Source organism: Oncorhynchus clarkii, chromosome 17, assembly GCF_045791955.1.
Source record: "Oncorhynchus clarkii lewisi isolate Uvic-CL-2024 chromosome 17, UVic_Ocla_1.0, whole genome shotgun sequence".
Taxonomy (NCBI): Eukaryota; Metazoa; Chordata; class Actinopteri; order Salmoniformes; family Salmonidae; genus Oncorhynchus; species Oncorhynchus clarkii.
The window spans coordinates 4,344,188-4,365,428 of NC_092163.1; the positions used below are offsets into that span (position 1 = coordinate 4,344,188).

At 42.2% G+C, this 21,241-nt stretch overlaps 22 non-coding genes across 22 annotated transcripts; all 22 read left to right on the plus strand.

Moving 5' to 3' along the window:
- The first annotated feature begins 118 nt into the window (after window positions 1–118).
- On the plus strand, window positions 119–225 carry LOC139371691 (U6 spliceosomal RNA). Its single transcript, XR_011627370.1, has one exon. It is a non-coding gene; the product is annotated as a U6 spliceosomal RNA (small nuclear RNA).
- Window positions 226–1,096: 871 nt separating this feature from the next.
- LOC139371692 (U6 spliceosomal RNA) lies at window positions 1,097–1,203 on the plus strand. The gene has a single exon (XR_011627371.1). It is a non-coding gene; the product is annotated as a U6 spliceosomal RNA (small nuclear RNA).
- Window positions 1,204–2,076: 873 nt separating this feature from the next.
- Window positions 2,077–2,183, plus strand: LOC139371693 (U6 spliceosomal RNA). Its single transcript, XR_011627373.1, has one exon. It is a non-coding gene; the product is annotated as a U6 spliceosomal RNA (small nuclear RNA).
- An 873-nt stretch (window positions 2,184–3,056) lies between these two features.
- Window positions 3,057–3,163, plus strand: LOC139371694 (U6 spliceosomal RNA). The gene has a single exon (XR_011627374.1). It is a non-coding gene; the product is annotated as a U6 spliceosomal RNA (small nuclear RNA).
- An 875-nt stretch (window positions 3,164–4,038) lies between these two features.
- Window positions 4,039–4,145, plus strand: LOC139371695 (U6 spliceosomal RNA). The gene has a single exon (XR_011627375.1). It is a non-coding gene; the product is annotated as a U6 spliceosomal RNA (small nuclear RNA).
- An 873-nt stretch (window positions 4,146–5,018) lies between these two features.
- On the plus strand, window positions 5,019–5,125 carry LOC139371696 (U6 spliceosomal RNA). Its single transcript, XR_011627376.1, has one exon. It is a non-coding gene; the product is annotated as a U6 spliceosomal RNA (small nuclear RNA).
- An 873-nt stretch (window positions 5,126–5,998) lies between these two features.
- On the plus strand, window positions 5,999–6,105 carry LOC139371697 (U6 spliceosomal RNA). Its single transcript, XR_011627377.1, has one exon. It is a non-coding gene; the product is annotated as a U6 spliceosomal RNA (small nuclear RNA).
- An 869-nt stretch (window positions 6,106–6,974) lies between these two features.
- On the plus strand, window positions 6,975–7,081 carry LOC139371699 (U6 spliceosomal RNA). The gene has a single exon (XR_011627380.1). It is a non-coding gene; the product is annotated as a U6 spliceosomal RNA (small nuclear RNA).
- An 869-nt stretch (window positions 7,082–7,950) lies between these two features.
- LOC139371700 (U6 spliceosomal RNA) lies at window positions 7,951–8,057 on the plus strand. The gene has a single exon (XR_011627381.1). It is a non-coding gene; the product is annotated as a U6 spliceosomal RNA (small nuclear RNA).
- Window positions 8,058–8,926: 869 nt separating this feature from the next.
- LOC139371701 (U6 spliceosomal RNA) lies at window positions 8,927–9,033 on the plus strand. Its single transcript, XR_011627382.1, has one exon. It is a non-coding gene; the product is annotated as a U6 spliceosomal RNA (small nuclear RNA).
- An 873-nt stretch (window positions 9,034–9,906) lies between these two features.
- LOC139371702 (U6 spliceosomal RNA) lies at window positions 9,907–10,013 on the plus strand. Its single transcript, XR_011627383.1, has one exon. It is a non-coding gene; the product is annotated as a U6 spliceosomal RNA (small nuclear RNA).
- Window positions 10,014–10,882: 869 nt separating this feature from the next.
- On the plus strand, window positions 10,883–10,989 carry LOC139371703 (U6 spliceosomal RNA). The gene has a single exon (XR_011627384.1). It is a non-coding gene; the product is annotated as a U6 spliceosomal RNA (small nuclear RNA).
- An 873-nt stretch (window positions 10,990–11,862) lies between these two features.
- Window positions 11,863–11,969, plus strand: LOC139371710 (U6 spliceosomal RNA). Its single transcript, XR_011627391.1, has one exon. It is a non-coding gene; the product is annotated as a U6 spliceosomal RNA (small nuclear RNA).
- A 982-nt stretch (window positions 11,970–12,951) lies between these two features.
- Window positions 12,952–13,058, plus strand: LOC139371704 (U6 spliceosomal RNA). Its single transcript, XR_011627385.1, has one exon. It is a non-coding gene; the product is annotated as a U6 spliceosomal RNA (small nuclear RNA).
- Window positions 13,059–13,794: 736 nt separating this feature from the next.
- LOC139371705 (U6 spliceosomal RNA) lies at window positions 13,795–13,901 on the plus strand. Its single transcript, XR_011627386.1, has one exon. It is a non-coding gene; the product is annotated as a U6 spliceosomal RNA (small nuclear RNA).
- Window positions 13,902–14,774: 873 nt separating this feature from the next.
- Window positions 14,775–14,881, plus strand: LOC139371706 (U6 spliceosomal RNA). Its single transcript, XR_011627387.1, has one exon. It is a non-coding gene; the product is annotated as a U6 spliceosomal RNA (small nuclear RNA).
- An 869-nt stretch (window positions 14,882–15,750) lies between these two features.
- LOC139371707 (U6 spliceosomal RNA) lies at window positions 15,751–15,857 on the plus strand. Its single transcript, XR_011627388.1, has one exon. It is a non-coding gene; the product is annotated as a U6 spliceosomal RNA (small nuclear RNA).
- Window positions 15,858–16,726: 869 nt separating this feature from the next.
- On the plus strand, window positions 16,727–16,834 carry LOC139371711 (U6 spliceosomal RNA). The gene has a single exon (XR_011627392.1). It is a non-coding gene; the product is annotated as a U6 spliceosomal RNA (small nuclear RNA).
- A 941-nt stretch (window positions 16,835–17,775) lies between these two features.
- On the plus strand, window positions 17,776–17,883 carry LOC139371712 (U6 spliceosomal RNA). The gene has a single exon (XR_011627393.1). It is a non-coding gene; the product is annotated as a U6 spliceosomal RNA (small nuclear RNA).
- Window positions 17,884–18,824: 941 nt separating this feature from the next.
- Window positions 18,825–18,931, plus strand: LOC139371623 (U6 spliceosomal RNA). Its single transcript, XR_011627307.1, has one exon. It is a non-coding gene; the product is annotated as a U6 spliceosomal RNA (small nuclear RNA).
- Window positions 18,932–19,665: 734 nt separating this feature from the next.
- Window positions 19,666–19,772, plus strand: LOC139371708 (U6 spliceosomal RNA). The gene has a single exon (XR_011627389.1). It is a non-coding gene; the product is annotated as a U6 spliceosomal RNA (small nuclear RNA).
- A 988-nt stretch (window positions 19,773–20,760) lies between these two features.
- LOC139371714 (U6 spliceosomal RNA) lies at window positions 20,761–20,868 on the plus strand. Its single transcript, XR_011627394.1, has one exon. It is a non-coding gene; the product is annotated as a U6 spliceosomal RNA (small nuclear RNA).
- Window positions 20,869–21,241: the final 373 nt, after the last annotated feature.

Consider the following 21,241-nt stretch of genomic DNA (forward strand, 5'->3'; position numbering starts at 1 on the left):
TCACAGCAATATTCTAGGGGTGGTTTTTGAGGGTCTGAACTCTGTTTGACCCCAACCATGACCAGAACCTTCAGAGGGGTTGTGATCTATATATGAGGGCCTCTCATAGCTTTGTATTGTGCTCGCTTTGGCAGCACATATACTAAAATTGGATCGATACAGAGAAGATTAGCATGGCCCCTGCGAAAGGATGACACGCAAATCCGTGAAGCGCTCCTTATTTTCCTCACACGTCGAGACACAGAGAAATTGGAACCAAACAGAGAAGATTGGGCGGTAGTGACCCGGGGAGAATAAATTGTCCATTCCCCTCAGTCTAGTCTAAGGAGGAGGGGAAATGCTGGATGAGAGAAGCTCAGCCTACAGTAGAATGACAGGAACATTTGTGAAGCCTTCCTTATTTTGAAATGGGGAGTGAGACAAGGTTGCAGCCTGAGACCAACTTTATTCAACATGTAGACAAATAATTGGCGAGTTAGGCACGGTTGCAGTCTGAGTTCAACTTTATTCAAAGTTTAGAAATGAATTGGGGAGTGAGACAAGGTTGCACTCTGAGTCCAACTTTATTCAATATCTACAAATGAATTGGAGAGAGACTTGTGTTCAATTTTAGTCCAGTTGTATTAAACATAACAAACTTGAATGTCACAACATTTTAAACAGACATCAAAGACAGACTCAGACTCAAACTCTCTCTCTCTCTCTCTCTCCCTCTACTAATTGGGGAGTTAGTTATAAGTATCCTTGGCCAGGCCATGTTGCAGAAAACGGGGGAAGGGTGGGAAGTGGTCGGGGCAGGGGAACAAAGACTTGGGGAGGAGCAACTAAAAGCAGCAGGTGAGGGAGGGGTTACAGACCAAGAGTCCTGAATCATAAAAGGCTTTGTTTTTAAACTACATTTTAGTCTAAGATCAATCTTTAAAAAAATCTAAAGTCAATTCTATTTCAAGTTCTACATCTCCAAATAAAGTTTAAACATCACAGCAATATTCTAGGGGTGGTTTTTGAGGGTCTGAACTCTGTTTGACCCCAACCATGACCAGAACCTTCAGAGGGGTTGTGATCTATATATGAGGGCCTCTCATAGCTTTGTATTGTGCTCGCTTTGGCAGCACATATACTAAAATTGGATCGATACAGAGAAGATTAGCATGGCCCCTGCGAAAGGATGACACGCAAATCCGTGAAGCGCTCCTTATTTTCCTCACACGTCGAGACACAGAGAAATTGGAACCAAACAGAGAAGATTGGGCGGTAGTGACCCGGGGAGAATAAATTGTCCATTCCCCTCAGTCTAGTCTAAGGAGGAGGGGAAATGCTGGATGAGAGAAGCTCAGCCTACAGTAGAATGACAGGAACATTTGTGAAGCCTTCCTTATTTTGAAATGGGGAGTGAGACAAGGTTGCAGCCTGAGACCAACTTTATTCAACATGTAGACAAATAATTGGCGAGTTAGGCACGGTTGCAGTCTGAGTTCAACTTTATTCAAAGTTTAGAAATGAATTGGGGAGTGAGACAAGGTTGCACTCTGAGTCCAACTTTATTCAATATCTACAAATGAATTGGAGAGAGACTTGTGTTCAATTTTAGTCCAGTTGTATTAAACATAACAAACTTGAATGTCACAACATTTTAAACAGACATCAAAGACAGACTCAGACTCAAACTCTCTCTCTCTCTCTCTCTCTCCCTCTACTAATTGGGGAGTTAGTTATAAGTATCCTTGGCCAGGCCATGTTGCAGAAAACGGGGGAAGGGTGGGAAGTGGTCGGGGCAGGGGAACAAAGACTTGGGGAGGAGCAACTAAAAGCAGCAGGTGAGGGAGGGGTTACAGACCAAGAGTCCTGAATCATAAAAGGCTTTGTTTTTAAACTACATTTTAGTCTAAGATCAATCTTTAAAAAAATCTAAAGTCAATTCTATTTCAAGTTCTACATCTCCAAATAAAGTTTAAACATCACAGCAATATTCTAGGGGTGGTTTTTGAGGGTCTGAACTCTGTTTGACCCCAACCATGACCAGAACCTTCAGAGGGGTTGTGATCTATATATGAGGGCCTCTCATAGCTTTGTATTGTGCTCGCTTTGGCAGCACATATACTAAAATTGGATCGATACAGAGAAGATTAGCATGGCCCCTGCGAAAGGATGACACGCAAATCCGTGAAGCGCTCCTTATTTTCCTCACACGTCGAGACACAGAGAAATTGGAACCAAACAGAGAAGATTGGGCGGTAGTGACCCGGGGAGAATAAATTGTCCATTCCCCTCAGTCTAGTCTAAGGAGGAGGGGAAATGCTGGATGAGAGAAGCTCAGCCTACAGTAGAATGACAGGAACATTTGTGAAGCCTTCCTTATTTTGAAATGGGGAGTGAGACAAGGTTGCAGCCTGAGACCAACTTTATTCAACATGTAGACAAATAATTGGCGAGTTAGGCACGGTTGCAGTCTGAGTTCAACTTTATTCAAAGTTTAGAAATGAATTGGGGAGTGAGACAAGGTTGCACTCTGAGTCCAACTTTATTCAATATCTACAAATGAATTGGAGAGAGACTTGTGTTCAATTTTAGTCCAGTTGTATTAAACATAACAAACTTGAATGTCACAACATTTTAAACAGACATCAAAGACAGACTCAGACTCAAACTCTCTCTCTCTCTCTCTCTCTCCCTCTACTAATTGGGGAGTTAGTTATAAGTATCCTTGGCCAGGCCATGTTGCAGAAAACGGGGGAAGGGTGGGAAGTGGTCGGGGCAGGGGAACAAAGACTTGGGGAGGAGCAACTAAAAGCAGCAGGTGAGGGAGGGGTTACAGACCAAGAGTCCTGAATCATAAAAGGCTTTGTTTTTAAACTACATTTTAGTCTAAGATCAATCTTTAAAAAAATCTAAAGTCAATTCTATTTCAAGTTCTACATCTCCAAATAAAGTTTAAACATCACAGCAATATTCTAGGGGTGGTTTTTGAGGGTCTGAACTCTGTTTGACCCCAACCATGACCAGAACCTTCAGAGGGGTTGTGATCTATATATGAGGGCCTCTCATAGCTTTGTATTGTGCTCGCTTTGGCAGCACATATACTAAAATTGGATCGATACAGAGAAGATTAGCATGGCCCCTGCGAAAGGATGACACGCAAATCCGTGAAGCGCTCCTTATTTTCCTCACACGTCGAGACACAGAGAAATTGGAACCAAACAGAGAAGATTGGGCGGTAGTGACCCGGGGAGAATAAATTGTCCATTCCCCTCAGTCTAGTCTAAGGAGGAGGGGAAATGCTGGATGAGAGAAGCTCAGCCTACAGTAGAATGACAGGAACATTTGTGAAGCCTTCCTTATTTTGAAATGGGGAGTGAGACAAGGTTGCAGCCTGAGACCAACTTTATTCAACATGTAGACAAATAATTGGCGAGTTAGGCACGGTTGCAGTCTGAGTTCAACTTTATTCAAAGTTTAGAAATGAATTGGGGAGTGAGACAAGGTTGCACTCTGAGTCCAACTTTATTCAATATCTACAAATGAATTGGAGAGAGACTTGTGTTCAATTTTAGTCCAGTTGTATTAAACATAACAAACTTGAATGTCACAACATTTTAAACAGACATCAAAGACAGACTCAGACTCAAACTCTCTCTCTCTCTCTCTCTCTCTCCCTCTACTAATTGGGGAGTTAGTTATAAGTATCCTTGGCCAGGCCATGTTGCAGAAAACGGGGGAAGGGTGGGAAGTGGTCGGGGCAGGGGAACAAAGACTTGGGGAGGAGCAACTAAAAGCAGCAGGTGAGGGAGGGGTTACAGACCAAGAGTCCTGAATCATAAAAGGCTTTGTTTTTAAACTACATTTTAGTCTAAGATCAATCTTTAAAAAAATCTAAAGTCAATTCTATTTCAAGTTCTACATCTCCAAATAAAGTTTAAACATCACAGCAATATTCTAGGGGTGGTTTTTGAGGGTCTGAACTCTGTTTGACCCCAACCATGACCAGAACCTTCAGAGGGGTTGTGATCTATATATGAGGGCCTCTCATAGCTTTGTATTGTGCTCGCTTTGGCAGCACATATACTAAAATTGGATCGATACAGAGAAGATTAGCATGGCCCCTGCGAAAGGATGACACGCAAATCCGTGAAGCGCTCCTTATTTTCCTCACACGTCGAGACACAGAGAAATTGGAACCAAACAGAGAAGATTGGGCGGTAGTGACCCGGGGAGAATAAATTGTCCATTCCCCTCAGTCTAGTCTAAGGAGGAGGGGAAATGCTGGATGAGAGAAGCTCAGCCTACAGTAGAATGACAGGAACATTTGTGAAGCCTTCCTTATTTTGAAATGGGGAGTGAGACAAGGTTGCAGCCTGAGACCAACTTTATTCAACATGTAGACAAATAATTGGCGAGTTAGGCACGGTTGCAGTCTGAGTTCAACTTTATTCAAAGTTTAGAAATGAATTGGGGAGTGAGACAAGGTTGCACTCTGAGTCCAACTTTATTCAATATCTACAAATGAATTGGAGAGAGACTTGTGTTCAATTTTAGTCCAGTTGTATTAAACATAACAAACTTGAATGTCACAACATTTTAAACAGACATCAAAGACAGACTCAGACTCAAACTCTCTCTCTCTCTCTCTCTCTCCCTCTACTAATTGGGGAGTTAGTTATAAGTATCCTTGGCCAGGCCATGTTGCAGAAAACGGGGGAAGGGTGGGAAGTGGTCGGGGCAGGGGAACAAAGACTTGGGGAGGAGCAACTAAAAGCAGCAGGTGAGGGAGGGGTTACAGACCAAGAGTCCTGAATCATAAAAGGCTTTGTTTTTAAACTACATTTTAGTCTAAGATCAATCTTTAAAAAAATCTAAAGTCAATTCTATTTCAAGTTCTACATCTCCAAATAAAGTTTAAACATCACAGCAATATTCTAGGGGTGGTTTTTGAGGGTCTGAACTCTGTTTGACCCCAACCATGACCAGAACCTTCAGAGGGGTTGTGATCTATATATGAGGGCCTCTCATAGCTTTGTATTGTGCTCGCTTTGGCAGCACATATACTAAAATTGGATCGATACAGAGAAGATTAGCATGGCCCCTGCGAAAGGATGACACGCAAATCCGTGAAGCGCTCCTTATTTTCCTCACACGTCGAGACACAGAGAAATTGGAACCAAACAGAGAAGATTGGGCGGTAGTGACCCGGGGAGAATAAATTGTCCATTCCCCTCAGTCTAGTCTAAGGAGGAGGGGAAATGCTGGATGAGAGAAGCTCAGCCTACAGTAGAATGACAGGAACATTTGTGAAGCCTTCCTTATTTTGAAATGGGGAGTGAGACAAGGTTGCAGCCTGAGACCAACTTTATTCAACATGTAGACAAATAATTGGCGAGTTAGGCACGGTTGCAGTCTGAGTTCAACTTTATTCAAAGTTTAGAAATGAATTGGGGAGTGAGACAAGGTTGCACTCTGAGTCCAACTTTATTCAATATCTACAAATGAATTGGAGAGAGACTTGTGTTCAATTTTAGTCCAGTTGTATTAAACATAACAAACTTGAATGTCACAACATTTTAAACAGACATCAAAGTCAGACTCAGACTCAAACTCTCTCTCTCTCTCTCTCTCTCCCTCTACTAATTGGGGAGTTAGTTATAAGTATCCTTGGCCAGGCCATGTTGCAGAAAACGGGGGAAGGGTGGGAAGTGGTCGGGGCAGGGGAACAAAGACTTGGGGAGGAGCAACTAAAAGCAGCAGGTGAGGGAGGGGTTACAGACCAAGAGTCCTGAATCATAAAAGGCTTTGTTTTTAAACTACATTTTAGTCTAAGATCAATCTTTAAAAAAATCTAAAGTCAATTCTATTTCAAGTTCTACATCTCCAAATAAAGTTTAAACATCACAGCAATATTCTAGGGGTGGTTTTTGAGGGTCTGAACTCTGTTTGACCCCAACCATGACCAGAACCTTCAGAGGGGTTGTGATCTATATATGAGGGCCTCTCATAGCTTTGTATTGTGCTCGCTTTGGCAGCACATATACTAAAATTGGATCGATACAGAGAAGATTAGCATGGCCCCTGCGAAAGGATGACACGCAAATCCGTGAAGCGCTCCTTATTTTCCTCACACGTCGAGACACAGAGAAATTGGAACCAAACAGAGAAGATTGGGCGGTAGTGACCCGGGGAGAATAAATTGTCCATTCCCCTCAGTCTAGTCTAAGGAGGAGGGGAAATGCTGGATGAGAGAAGCTCAGCCTACAGTAGAATGACAGGAACATTTGTGAAGCCTTCCTTATTTTGAAATGGGGAGTGAGACAAGGTTGCAGCCTGAGACCAACTTTATTCAACATGTAGACAAATAATTGGCGAGTTAGGCACGGTTGCAGTCTGAGTTCAACTTTATTCAAAGTTTAGAAATGAATTGGGGAGTGAGACAAGGTTGCACTCTGAGTCCAACTTTATTCAATATCTACAAATGAATTGGAGAGAGACTTGTGTTCAATTTTAGTCCAGTTGTATTAAACATAACAAACTTGAATGTCACAACATTTTAAACAGACATCAAAGACAGACTCAGACTCAAACTCTCTCTCTCTCTCTCTCCCTCTACTAATTGGGGAGTTAGTTATAAGTATCCTTGGCCAGGCCATGTTGCAGAAAACGGGGGAAGGGTGGGAAGTGGTCGGGGCAGAGGAACAAAGACTTGGGGAGGAGCAACTAAAAGCAGCAGGTGAGGGAGGGGTTACAGACCAAGAGTCCTGAATCATAAAAGGCTTTGTTTTTAAACTACATTTTAGTCTAAGATCAATCTTTAAAAAAATCTAAAGTCAATTCTATTTCAAGTTCTACATCTCCAAATAAAGTTTAAACATCACAGCAATATTCTAGGGGTGGTTTTTGAGGGTCTGAACTCTGTTTGACCCCAACCATGACCAGAACCTTCAGAGGGGTTGTGATCTATATATGAGGGCCTCTCATAGCTTTGTATTGTGCTCGCTTTGGCAGCACATATACTAAAATTGGATCGATACAGAGAAGATTAGCATGGCCCCTGCGAAAGGATGACACGCAAATCCGTGAAGCGCTCCTTATTTTCCTCACACGTCGAGACACAGAGAAATTGGAACCAAACAGAGAAGATTGGGCGGTAGTGACCCGGGGAGAATAAATTGTCCATTCCCCTCAGTCTAGTCTAAGGAGGAGGGGAAATGCTGGATGAGAGAAGCTCAGCCTACAGTAGAATGACAGGAACATTTGTGAAGCCTTCCTTATTTTGAAATGGGGAGTGAGACAAGGTTGCAGCCTGAGACCAACTTTATTCAACATGTAGACAAATAATTGGCGAGTTAGGCACGGTTGCAGTCTGAGTTCAACTTTATTCAAAGTTTAGAAATGAATTGGGGAGTGAGACAAGGTTGCACTCTGAGTCCAACTTTATTCAATATCTACAAATGAATTGGAGAGAGACTTGTGTTCAATTTTAGTCCAGTTGTATTAAACATAACAAACTTGAATGTCACAACATTTTAAACAGACATCAAAGACAGACTCAGACTCAAACTCTCTCTCTCTCTCTCTCCCTCTACTAATTGGGGAGTTAGTTATAAGTATCCTTGGCCAGGCCATGTTGCAGAAAACGGGGGAAGGGTGGGAAGTGGTCGGGGCAGGGGAACAAAGACTTGGGGAGGAGCAACTAAAAGCAGCAGGTGAGGGAGGGGTTACAGACCAAGAGTCCTGAATCATAAAAGGCTTTGTTTTTAAACTACATTTTAGTCTAAGATCAATCTTTAAAAAAATCTAAAGTCAATTCTATTTCAAGTTCTACATCTCCAAATAAAGTTTAAACATCACAGCAATATTCTAGGGGTGGTTTTTGAGGGTCTGAACTCTGTTTGACCCCAACCATGACCAGAACCTTCAGAGGGGTTGTGATCTATATATGAGGGCCTCTCATAGCTTTGTATTGTGCTCGCTTTGGCAGCACATATACTAAAATTGGATCGATACAGAGAAGATTAGCATGGCCCCTGCGAAAGGATGACACGCAAATCCGTGAAGCGCTCCTTATTTTCCTCACACGTCGAGACACAGAGAAATTGGAACCAAACAGAGAAGATTGGGCGGTAGTGACCCGGGGAGAATAAATTGTCCATTCCCCTCAGTCTAGTCTAAGGAGGAGGGGAAATGCTGGATGAGAGAAGCTCAGCCTACAGTAGAATGACAGGAACATTTGTGAAGCCTTCCTTATTTTGAAATGGGGAGTGAGACAAGGTTGCAGCCTGAGACCAACTTTATTCAACATGTAGACAAATAATTGGCGAGTTAGGCACGGTTGCAGTCTGAGTTCAACTTTATTCAAAGTTTAGAAATGAATTGGGGAGTGAGACAAGGTTGCACTCTGAGTCCAACTTTATTCAATATCTACAAATGAATTGGAGAGAGACTTGTGTTCAATTTTAGTCCAGTTGTATTAAACATAACAAACTTGAATGTCACAACATTTTAAACAGACATCAAAGACAGACTCAGACTCAAACTCTCTCTCTCTCTCTCTCCCTCTACTAATTGGGGAGTTAGTTATAAGTATCCTTGGCCAGGCCATGTTGCAGAAAACGGGGGAAGGGTGGGAAGTGGTCGGGGCAGGGGAACAAAGACTTGGGGAGGAGCAACTAAAAGCAGCAGGTGAGGGAGGGGTTACAGACCAAGAGTCCTGAATCATAAAAGGCTTTGTTTTTAAACTACATTTTAGTCTAAGATCAATCTTTAAAAAAATCTAAAGTCAATTCTATTTCAAGTTCTACATCTCCAAATAAAGTTTAAACATCACAGCAATATTCTAGGGGTGGTTTTTGAGGGTCTGAACTCTGTTTGACCCCAACCATGACCAGAACCTTCAGAGGGGTTGTGATCTATATATGAGGGCCTCTCATAGCTTTGTATTGTGCTCGCTTTGGCAGCACATATACTAAAATTGGATCGATACAGAGAAGATTAGCATGGCCCCTGCGAAAGGATGACACGCAAATCCGTGAAGCGCTCCTTATTTTCCTCACACGTCGAGACACAGAGAAATTGGAACCAAACAGAGAAGATTGGGCGGTAGTGACCCGGGGAGAATAAATTGTCCATTCCCCTCAGTCTAGTCTAAGGAGGAGGGGAAATGCTGGATGAGAGAAGCTCAGCCTACAGTAGAATGACAGGAACATTTGTGAAGCCTTCCTTATTTTGAAATGGGGAGTGAGACAAGGTTGCAGCCTGAGACCAACTTTATTCAACATGTAGACAAATAATTGGCGAGTTAGGCACGGTTGCAGTCTGAGTTCAACTTTATTCAAAGTTTAGAAATGAATTGGGGAGTGAGACAAGGTTGCACTCTGAGTCCAACTTTATTCAATATCTACAAATGAATTGGAGAGAGACTTGTGTTCAATTTTAGTCCAGTTGTATTAAACATAACAAACTTGAATGTCACAACATTTTAAACAGACATCAAAGACAGACTCAGACTCAAACTCTCTCTCTCTCTCTCTCTCTCCCTCTACTAATTGGGGAGTTAGTTATAAGTATCCTTGGCCAGGCCATGTTGCAGAAAACGGGGGAAGGGTGGGAAGTGGTCGGGGCAGGGGAACAAAGACTTGGGGAGGAGCAACTAAAAGCAGCAGGTGAGGGAGGGGTTACAGACCAAGAGTCCTGAATCATAAAAGGCTTTGTTTTTAAACTACATTTTAGTCTAAGATCAATCTTTAAAAAAATCTAAAGTCAATTCTATTTCAAGTTCTACATCTCCAAATAAAGTTTAAACATCACAGCAATATTCTAGGGGTGGTTTTTGAGGGTCTGAACTCTGTTTGACCCCAACCATGACCAGAACCTTCAGAGGGGTTGTGATCTATATATGAGGGCCTCTCATAGCTTTGTATTGTGCTCGCTTTGGCAGCACATATACTAAAATTGGATCGATACAGAGAAGATTAGCATGGCCCCTGCGAAAGGATGACACGCAAATCCGTGAAGCGCTCCTTATTTTCCTCACACGTCGAGACACAGAGAAATTGGAACCAAACAGAGAAGATTGGGCGGTAGTGACCCGGGGAGAATAAATTGTCCATTCCCCTCAGTCTAGTCTAAGGAGGAGGGGAAATGCTGGATGAGAGAAGCTCAGCCTACAGTAGAATGACAGGAACATTTGTGAAGCCTTCCTTATTTTGAAATGGGGAGTGAGACAAGGTTGCAGCCTGAGACCAACTTTATTCAACATGTAGACAAATAATTGGCGAGTTAGGCACGGTTGCAGTCTGAGTTCAACTTTATTCAAAGTTTAGAAATGAATTGGGGAGTGAGACAAGGTTGCACTCTGAGTCCAACTTTATTCAATATCTACAAATGAATTGGAGAGAGACTTGTGTTCAATTTTAGTCCAGTTGTATTAAACATAACAAACTTGAATGTCACAACATTTTAAACAGACATCAAAGACAGACTCAGACTCAAACTCTCTCTCTCTCTCTCTCCCTCTACTAATTGGGGAGTTAGTTATAAGTATCCTTGGCCAGGCCATGTTGCAGAAAACGGGGGAAGGGTGGGAAGTGGTCGGGGCAGGGGAACAAAGACTTGGGGAGGAGCAACTAAAAGCAGCAGGTGAGGGAGGGGTTACAGACCAAGAGTCCTGAATCATAAAAGGCTTTGTTTTTAAACTACATTTTAGTCTAAGATCAATCTTTAAAAAAATCTAAAGTCAATTCTATTTCAAGTTCTACATCTCCAAATAAAGTTTAAACATCACAGCAATATTCTAGGGGTGGTTTTTGAGGGTCTGAACTCTGTTTGACCCCAACCATGACCAGAACCTTCAGAGGGGTTGTGATCTATATATGAGGGCCTCTCATAGCTTTGTATTGTGCTCGCTTTGGCAGCACATATACTAAAATTGGATCGATACAGAGAAGATTAGCATGGCCCCTGCGAAAGGATGACACGCAAATCCGTGAAGCGCTCCTTATTTTCCTCACACGTCGAGACACAGAGAAATTGGAACCAAACAGAGAAGATTGGGCGGTAGTGACCCGGGGAGAATAAATTGTCCATTCCCCTCAGTCTAGTCTAAGGAGGAGGGGAAATGCTGGATGAGAGAAGCTCAGCCTACAGTAGAATGACAGGAACATTTGTGAAGCCTTCCTTATTTTGAAATGGGGAGTGAGACAAGGTTGCAGCCTGAGACCAACTTTATTCAACATGTAGACAAATAATTGGCGAGTTAGGCACGGTTGCAGTCTGAGTTCAACTTTATTCAAAGTTTAGAAATGAATTGGGGAGTGAGACAAGGTTGCACTCTGAGTCCAACTTTATTCAATATCTACAAATGAATTGGAGAGAGACTTGTGTTCAATTTTAGTCCAGTTGTATTAAACATAACAAACTTGAATGTCACAACATTTTAAACAGACATCAAAGACAGACTCAGACTCAAACTCTCTCTCTCTCTCTCTCTCTCCCTCTACTAATTGGGGAGTTAGTTATAAGTATCCTTGGCCAGGCCATGTTGCAGAAAACGGGGGAAGGGTGGGAAGTGGTCGGGGCAGGGGAACAAAGACTTGGGGAGGAGCAACTAAAAGCAGCAGGTGAGGGAGGGGTTACAGACCAAGAGTCCTGAATCATAAAAGGCTTTGTTTTTAAACTACATTTTAGTCTAAGATCAATCTTTAAAAAAATCTAAAGTCAATTCTATTTCAAGTTCTACATCTCCAAATAAAGTTTAAACATCACAGCAATATTCTAGGGGTGGTTTTTGAGGGTCTGAACTCTGTTTGACCCCAACCATGACCAGAACCTTCAGAGGGGTTGTGATCTATATATGAGGGCCTCTCATAGCTTTGTATTGTGCTCGCTTTGGCAGCACATATACTAAAATTGGATCGATACAGAGAAGATTAGCATGGCCCCTGCGAAAGGATAACACGCAAATCCGTGAAGCGCTCCTTATTTTCCTCACACGTCGAGACACAGAGAAATTGGAACCAAACAGAGAAGATTGGGCGGTAGTGACCCGGCGAGAATAAATTGTCCATTCCCCTCAGTCTAGTCTAAGGAGGAGGGGAAATGCTGGATGAGAGAAGCTCAGTCTACAGTAGAATGACAGGAACATTTGTGAAGCCTTCCTTATTTTGAAATGGGGAATGACACGCAGCCTGAGACCAACTTTATTCAACATGTAGACAAATAATTGGCGAGTTAGGCACGGTTGCAGTCTGAGTTCAACAGTATTCAAAGTTTAGAAATGAATTGGGGAGTGAGACAAGGTTGCAGCCTGAGACCAACTTTATTCAACATGTAGACAAATAATTGGCGAGTTAGGCACGGTTGCAGTCTGAGTTCAACTTTATTCAAAGTTTAGAAATGAATTGGGGAGTGAGACAAGGTTGCACTCTGAGTCCAACTTTATTCAATATCTACAAATGAATTGGAGAGAGACTTGTGTTCAATTTTAGTCCAGTTGTATTAAACATAACAAACTTGAATGTCACAACATTTTAAACAGACATCAAAGACAGACTCAGACTCAAACTCTCTCTCTCTCTCTCTCCCTCTACTAATTGGGGAGTTAGTTATAAGTATCCTTGGCCAGGCCATGTTGCAGAAAACGGGGGAAGGGTGGGAAGTGGTCGGGGCAGGGGAACAAAGACTTGGGGAGGAGCAACTAAAAGCAGCAGGTGAGGGAGGGGTTACAGACCAAGAGTCCTGAATCATAAAAGGCTTTGTTTTTAAACTACATTTTAGTCTAAGATCAATCTTTAAAAAAATCTAAAGTCAATTCTATTTCAAGTTCTACATCTCCAAATAAAGTTTAAACATCACAGCAATATTCTAGGGGTGGTTTTTGAGGGTCTGAACTCTGTTTGACCCCAACCATGACCAGAACCTTCAGAGGGGTTGTGATCTATATATGAGGGCCTCTCATAGCTTTGTATTGTGCTCGCTTTGGCAGCACATATACTAAAATTGGATCGATACAGAGAAGATTAGCATGGCCCCTGCGAAAGGATGACACGCAAATCCGTGAAGCGCTCCTTATTTTCCTCACACGTCGAGACACAGAGAAATTGGAACCAAACAGAGAAGATTGGGCGGTAGTGACCCGGGGAGAATAAATTGTCCATTCCCCTCAGTCTAGTCTAAGGAGGAGGGGAAATGCTGGATGAGAGAAGCTCAGCCTACAGTAGAATGACAGGAACATTTGTGAAGCCTTCCTTATCAGGTTGCACTCTGAGTCCAACTTTATTCAATATCTACAAATGAATTGGAGAGAGACTTGTGTTCAATTTTAGTCCAGTTGTATTAAACATAACAAAAATGAATGTCACAACATTTTAAACAGACATCAAAGACAGACTCAGACTCAAACTCTCTCTCTCTCTCTCTCTCTCTCCCTCTACTAATTGGGGAGTTAGTTATAAGTATCCTTGGCCAGGCCATGTTGCAGAAAACGGGGGAAGGGTGGGAAGTGGTCGGGGCAGGGGAACAAAGACTTGGGGAGGAGCAACTAAAAGCAGCAGGTGAGGGAGGGGTTACAGACCAAGAGTCCTGAATCATAAAAGGCTTTGTTTTTAAACTACATTTTAGTCTAAGATCAATCTTTAAAAAAATCTAAAGTCAATTCTATTTCAAGTTCTACATCTCCAAATAAAGTTTAAACATCACAGCAATATTCTAGGGGTGGTTTTTGAGGGTCTGAACTCTGTTTGACCCCAACCATGACCAGAACCTTCAGAGGGGTTGTGATCTATATATGAGGGCCTCTCATAGCTTTGTATTGTGCTCGCTTTGGCAGCACATATACTAAAATTGGATCGATACAGAGAAGATTAGCATGGCCCCTGCGAAAGGATGACACGCAAATCCGTGAAGCGCTCCTTATTTTCCTCACACGTCGAGACACAGAGAAATTGGAACCAAACAGAGAAGATTGGGCGGTAGTGACCCGGGGAGAATAAATTGTCCATTCCCCTCAGTCTAGTCTAAGGAGGAGGGGAAATGCTGGATGAGAGAAGCTCAGCCTACAGTAGAATGACAGGAACATTTGTGAAGCCTTCCTTATTTTGAAATGGGGAGTGAGACAAGGTTGCAGCCTGAGACCAACTTTATTCAACATGTAGACAAATAATTGGCGAGTTAGGCACGGTTGCAGTCTGAGTTCAACTTTATTCAAAGTTTAGAAATGAATTGGGGAGTGAGACAAGGTTGCACTCTGAGTCCAACTTTATTCAATATCTACAAATGAATTGGAGAGAGACTTGTGTTCAATTTTAGTCCAGTTGTATTAAACATAACAAACTTGAATGTCACAACATTTTAAACAGACATCAAAGACAGACTCAGACTCAAACTCTCTCTCTCTCTCTCTCTCTCCCTCTACTAATTGGGGAGTTAGTTATAAGTATCCTTGGCCAGGCCATGTTGCAGAAAACGGGGGAAGGGTGGGAAGTGGTCGGGGCAGGGGAACAAAGACTTGGGGAGGAGCAACTAAAAGCAGCAGGTGAGGGAGGGGTTACAGACCAAGAGTCCTGAATCATAAAAGGCTTTGTTTTTAAACTACATTTTAGTCTAAGATCAATCTTTAAAAAAATCTAAAGTCAATTCTATTTCAAGTTCTACATCTCCAAATAAAGTTTAAACATCACAGCAATATTCTAGGGGTGGTTTTTGAGGGTCTGAACTCTGTTTGACCCCAACCATGACCAGAACCTTCAGAGGGGTTGTGATCTATATATGAGGGCCTCTCATAGCTTTGTATTGTGCTCGCTTTGGCAGCACATATACTAAAATTGGATCGATACAGAGAAGATTAGCATGGCCCCTGCGAAAGGATGACACGCAAATCCGTGAAGCGCTCCTTATTTTCCTCACACGTCGAGACACAGAGAAATTGGAACCAAACAGAGAAGATTGGGCGGTAGTGACCCGGGGAGAATAAATTGTCCATTCCCCTCAGTCTAGTCTAAGGAGGAGGGGAAATGCTGGATGAGAGAAGCTCAGCCTACAGTAGAATGACAGGAACATTTGTGAAGCCTTCCTTATTTTGAAATGGGGAGTGAGACAAGGTTGCAGCCTGAGACCAACTTTATTCAACATGTAGACAAATAATTGGCGAGTTAGGCACGGTTGCAGTCTGAGTTCAACTTTATTCAAAGTTTAGAAATGAATTGGGGAGTGAGACAAGGTTGCACTCTGAGTCCAACTTTATTCAATATCTACAAATGAATTGGAGAGAGACTTGTGTTCAATTTTAGTCCAGTTGTATTAAACATAACAAACTTGAATGTCACAACATTTTAAACAGACATCAAAGACAGACTCAGACTCAAACTCTCTCTCTCTCTCTCTCCCTCTACTAATTGGGGAGTTAGTTATAAGTATCCTTGGCCAGGCCATGTTGCAGAAAACGGGGGAAGGGTGGGAAGTGGTCGGGGCAGGGGAACAAAGACTTGGGGAGGAGCAACTAAAAGCAGCAGGTGAGGGAGGGGTTACAGACCAAGAGTCCTGAATCATAAAAGGCTTTGTTTTTAAACTACATTTTAGTCTAAGATCAATCTTTAAAAAAATCTAAAGTCAATTCTATTTCAAGTTCTACATCTCCAAATAAAGTTTAAACATCACAGCAATATTCTAGGGGTGGTTTTTGAGGGTCTGAACTCTGTTTGACCCCAACCATGACCAGAACCTTCAGAGGGGTTGTGATCTATATATGAGGGCCTCTCATAGCTTTGTATTGTGCTCGCTTTGGCAGCACATATACTAAAATTGGATCGATACAGAGAAGATTAGCATGGCCCCTGCGAAAGGATGACACGCAAATCCGTGAAGCGCTCCTTATTTTCCTCACACGTCGAGACACAGAGAAATTGGAACCAAACAGAGAAGATTGGGCGGTAGTGACCCGGGGAGAATAAATTGTCCATTCCCCTCAGTCTAGTCTAAGGAGGAGGGGAAATGCTGGATGAGAGAAGCTCAGCCTACAGTAGAATGACAGGAACATTTGTGAAGCCTTCCTTATTTTGAAATGGGGAGTGAGACAAGGTTGCAGCCTGAGACCAACTTTATTCAACATGTAGACAAATAATTGGCGAGTTAGGCACGGTTACAGTCTGAGTTCAACTTTATTCAAAGTTTAGAAATGAATTGGGGAGTGAGACAAGGTTGCACTCTGAGTCCAACTTTATTCAATATCTACAAATGAATTGGAGAGAGACTTGTGTTCAATTTTAGTCCAGTTGTATTAAACATAACAAACTTGAATGTCACAACATTTTAAACAGACATCAAAGACAGACTCAGACTCAAACTCTCTCTCTCTCTCTCTCCCTCTACTAATTGGGGAGTTAGTTATAAGTATCCTTGGCCAGGCCATGTTGCAGAAAACGGGGGAAGGGTGGGAAGTGGTCGGGGCAGGGGAACAAAGACTTGGGGAGGAGCAACTAAAAGCAGCAGGTGAGGGAGGGGTTACAGACCAAGAGTCCTGAATCATAAAAGGCTTTGTTTTTAAACTACATTTTAGTCTAAGATCAATCTTTAAAAAAATCTAAAGTCAATTCTATTTCAAGTTCTACATCTCCAAATAAAGTTTAAACATCACAGCAATATTCTAGGGGTGGTTTTTGAGGGTCTGAACTCTGTTTGACCCCAACCATGACCAGAACCTTCAGAGGGGTTGTGATCTATATATGAGGGCCTCTCATAGCTTTGTATTGTGCTCGCTTTGGCAGCACATATACTAAAATTGGATCGATACAGAGAAGATTAGCATGGCCCCTGCGAAAGTCTAGACACAGAGAAATTAGAACCAAACAGAGAAGATTGGGTGGTAGTGACCCGGCGAGAATAAATTGTCCATTCCCCTCAGTCTAGTCTAAGGAGGAGGGGAAATGCTGGATGAGAGAAGCTCAGTCTACAGTAGAATGACAGGAACATTTGTGAAGCCTTCCTTATTTTGAAATGGGGAATGACACGCAGCCTGAGACCAACTTTATTCAACATGTAGACAAATAATTGGCGAGTTAGGCACGGTTGCAGTCTGAGTTCAACAGTATTCAAAGTTTAGAAATGAATTGGGGAGTGAGACAAGGTTGCAGCCTGAGACCAACTTTATTCAACATGTAGACAAATAATTGGCGAGTTAGGCACGGTTGCAGTCTGAGTTCAACTTTATTCAAAGTTTAGAAATGAATTGGGGAGTGAGACAAGGTTGCACTCTGAGTCCAACTTTATTCAATATCTACAAATGAATTGGAGAGAGACTTGTGTTCAATTTTAGTCCAGTTGTATTAAACATAACAAACTTGAATGTCACAACATTTTAAACAGACATCAAAGACAGACTCAGACTCAAACTCTCTCTCTCTCTCTCTCTCTCCCTCTACTAATTGGGGAGTTAGTTAGAAGTATCCTTGGCCAGGCCATGTTGCAGAAAACGGGGGAAGGGTGGGAAGTGGTCGGGGCAGGGGAACAAAGACTTGAGGAGGAGCAACTAAAAGCAGCAGGTGAGGGAGGGGTTACAGACCAAGAGTCCTGAATCATAAAAGGCTTTGTTTTTAAACTACATTTTAGTCTAAGATCAATCTTTAAAAAAATCTAAAGTCAATTCTATTTCAAGTTCTACATCTCCAAATAAAGTTTAAACATCACAGCAATATTCTAGGGGTGGTTTTTGAGGGTCTGAACTCTGTTTGACCCCAACCATGACCAGAACCTTCAGAGGGGTTGTGATCTATATATGAGGGCCTCTCATAGCTTTGTATTGTGCTCGCTTTGGCAGCACATATACTAAAATTGGATCGATACAGAGAAGATTAGCATGGCCCCTGCGAAAGTCTAGACACAGAGAAATTAGAACCAAACAGAGAAGATTGGGTGGTAGTGACCCGGCGAGAATAAATTGTCCATTCCCCTCAGTCTAGTCTAAGGAGGAGGGGAAATGCTGGATGAGAGAAGCTCAGTCTACAGTAGAATGACAGGAACATTTGTGAAGCCTTCCTTATTTTGAAATGGGGAATGACACGCAGCCTGAGACCAACTTTATTCAACATGTAGACAAATAATTGGCGAGTTAGGCACGGTTGCAGTCTGAGTTCAACAGTATTCAAAGTTTAGAAATGAATTGGGGAGTGAGACAAGGTTGCAGCCTGAGACCAACTTTATTCAACATGTAGACAAATAATTGGCGAGTTAGGCACGGTTGCAGTCTGAGTTCAACTTTATTCAAAGTTTAGAAATGAATTGGGGAGTGAGACAAGGTTGCACTCTGAGTCCAACTTTATTCAATATCTACAAATGAATTGGAGAGAGACTTGTGTTCAATTTTAGTCCAGTTGTATTAAACATAACAAACTTGAATGTCACAACATTTTAAACAGACATCAAAGACAGACTCAGACTCAAACTCTCTCTCTCTCTCTCTCTCTCCCTCTACTAATTGGGGAGTTAGTTAGAAGTATCCTTGGCCAGGCCATGTTGCAGAAAACGGGGGAAGGGTGGAAAGTGGTCGGGGCAGGGGAACAAAGACTTGAGGAGGAGCAACTAAAAGCAGCAGGTGAGGGAGGGGTTACAGACCAAGAGTCCTGAATCATAAAAGGCTTTGTTTTTAAACTACATTTTAGTCTAAGATCAATCTTTAAAAAAATCTAAAGTCAATTCTATTTCAAGTTCTACATCTCCAAATAAAGTTTAAACATCACAGCAATATTCTAGGGGTGGTTTTTGAGGGTCTGAACTCTGTTTGACCCCAACCATGACCAGAACCTTCAGAGGGGTTGTGATCTATATATGAGGGCCTCTCATAGCTTTGTATTGTGCTCGCTTTGGCAGCACATATACTAAAATTGGATCGATACAGAGAAGATTAGCATGGCCCCTGCGAAAGGATGACACGCAAATCCGTGAAGTGCTCCTTATTTTCCTCACACGTCGAGACACAGAGAAATTGGAACCAAACAGAGAAGATTGGGCGGTAGTGACCCGGGGAGAATAAATTGTCCATTCCCCTCAGTCTAGTCTAAGGAGGAGGGGAAATGCTGGATGAGAGAAGCTCAGCCTACAGTAGAATGACAGGAACATTTGTGAAGCCTTCCTTATCAGGTTGCACTCTGAGTCCAACTTTATTCAATATCTACAAATGAATTGGAGAGAGACTTGTGTTCAATTTTAGTCCAGTTGTATTAAACATAACAAACTTGAATGTCACAACATTTTAAACAGACATCAAAGACAGACTCAGACTCAAACTCTCTCTCTCTCTCTCTCTCTCCCTCTACTAATTGGGGAGTTAGTTATAAGTATCCTTGGCCAGGCCATGTTGCAGAAAACGGGGGAAGGGTGGGAAGTGGTCGGGGCAGGGGAACAAAGACTTGGGGAGGAGCAACTAAAAGCAGCAGGTGAGGGAGGGGTTACAGACCAAGAGTCCTGAATCATAAAAGGCTTTGTTTTTAAACTACATTTTAGTCTAAGATCAATCTTTAAAAAAATCTAAAGTCAATTCTATTTCAAGTTCTACATCTCCAAATAAAGTTTAAACATCACAGCAATATTCTAGGGGTGGTTTTTGAGGGTCTGAACTCTGTTTGACCCCAACCATGACCAGAACCTTCAGAGGGGTTGTGATCTATATATGAGGGCCTCTCATAGCTTTGCATTGTGCTCGCTTTGGCAGCACATATACTAAAATTGGATCGATACAGAGAAGATTAGCATGGCCCCTGCGAAAGGATGACACGCAAATCCGTGAAGCGCTCCTTATTTTCCTCACACGTCGAGACACAGAGAAATTGGAACCAAACAGAGAAGATTGGGCGGTAGTGACCCGGGGAGAATAAATTGTCCATTCCCCTCAGTCTAGTCTAAGGAGGAGGGGAAATGCTGGATGAGAGAAGCTCAGTCTACAGTAGAATGACAGGAACATTTGTGAAGCCTTCCTTATTTTGAAATGGGGAATGACACGCAGCCTGAGACCAACTTTATTCAACATGTAGACAAATAATTGGCGAGTTAGGCACGGTTGCAGTCTGAGTTCAACAGTATTCAAAGTTTAGAAATGAATTGGGGAGTGAGACAAGGTTGCAGCCTGAGACCAACTTTATTCAACATGTAGACAAATAATTGGCGAGTTAGGCACGGTTGCAGTCTGAGTTCAACTTTATTCAAAGTTTAGAAATGAATTGGGGAGTGAGACAAGGTTGCACTCTGAGTCCAACTTTATTCAATATCTACAAATGAATTGGAGAGAGACTTGTGTTCAATTTTAGTCCAGTTGTATTAAACATAACAAACTTGAATGTCACAACATTTTAAACAGACATCAAAGTCAGACTCAGACTCAAACTCTCTCTCTCTCTCTCTCTCTCTCCCTCTACTAATTGGGGAGTTAGTTATAAGTATCCTTGGCCAGGCCATGTTGCAGAAAACGGGGGAAGGGTGGGAAGTGGTCGGGGCAGGGGAACAAAGACTTGGGGAGGAGCAACTAAAAGCAGCAGGTGAGGGAGGGGTTACAGACCAAGAGTCCTGAATCATAAAAGGCTTTGTTTTTAAACTACATTTTAGTCTAAGATCAATCTTTAAAAAAATCTAAAGTCAATTCTATTTCAAGTTCTACATCTCCAAATAAAGTTTAAACATCACAGCAATATTCTAGGGGTGGTTTTTGAGGGTCTGAACTCTGTTTGACCCCAACCATGACCAGAACCTTCAGAGGGGTTGTGATCTATATATGAGGGCCTCTCATAGCTTTGTATTGTGCTCGCTTTGGCAGCACATATACTAAAATTGGATCGATACAGAGAAGATTAGCATGGCCCCTGCGAAAGTCTAGACACAGAGAAATTGGAACCAAACAGAGAAGATTGGGTGGTAGTGACCCGGCGAGAATAAATTGTCCATTCCCCTCAGTCTAGTCTAAGGAGGAGGGGAAATGCTGGATGAGAGAAGCTCAGTCTACAGTAGAATGACAGGAACATTTGTGAAGACTTCCTTAATTTTGAAATGGGGAGTGAGACAAGGTTGCAGCCTGAGACCAACTTTATTCAACATGTAGACAAATAATTGGCGAGTTAGGCACGGTTGCAGTCTGAGTTCAACTTTATTCAAAGTTTAGAAATGAATTGGGGAGTGAGACAAGGTTGCACTCTGAGTCCAACTTTATTCAATATCTACAAATGAATTGGAGAGAGACTTGTGTTCAATTTTAGTCCAGTTGTATTAAACATAACAAACTTGA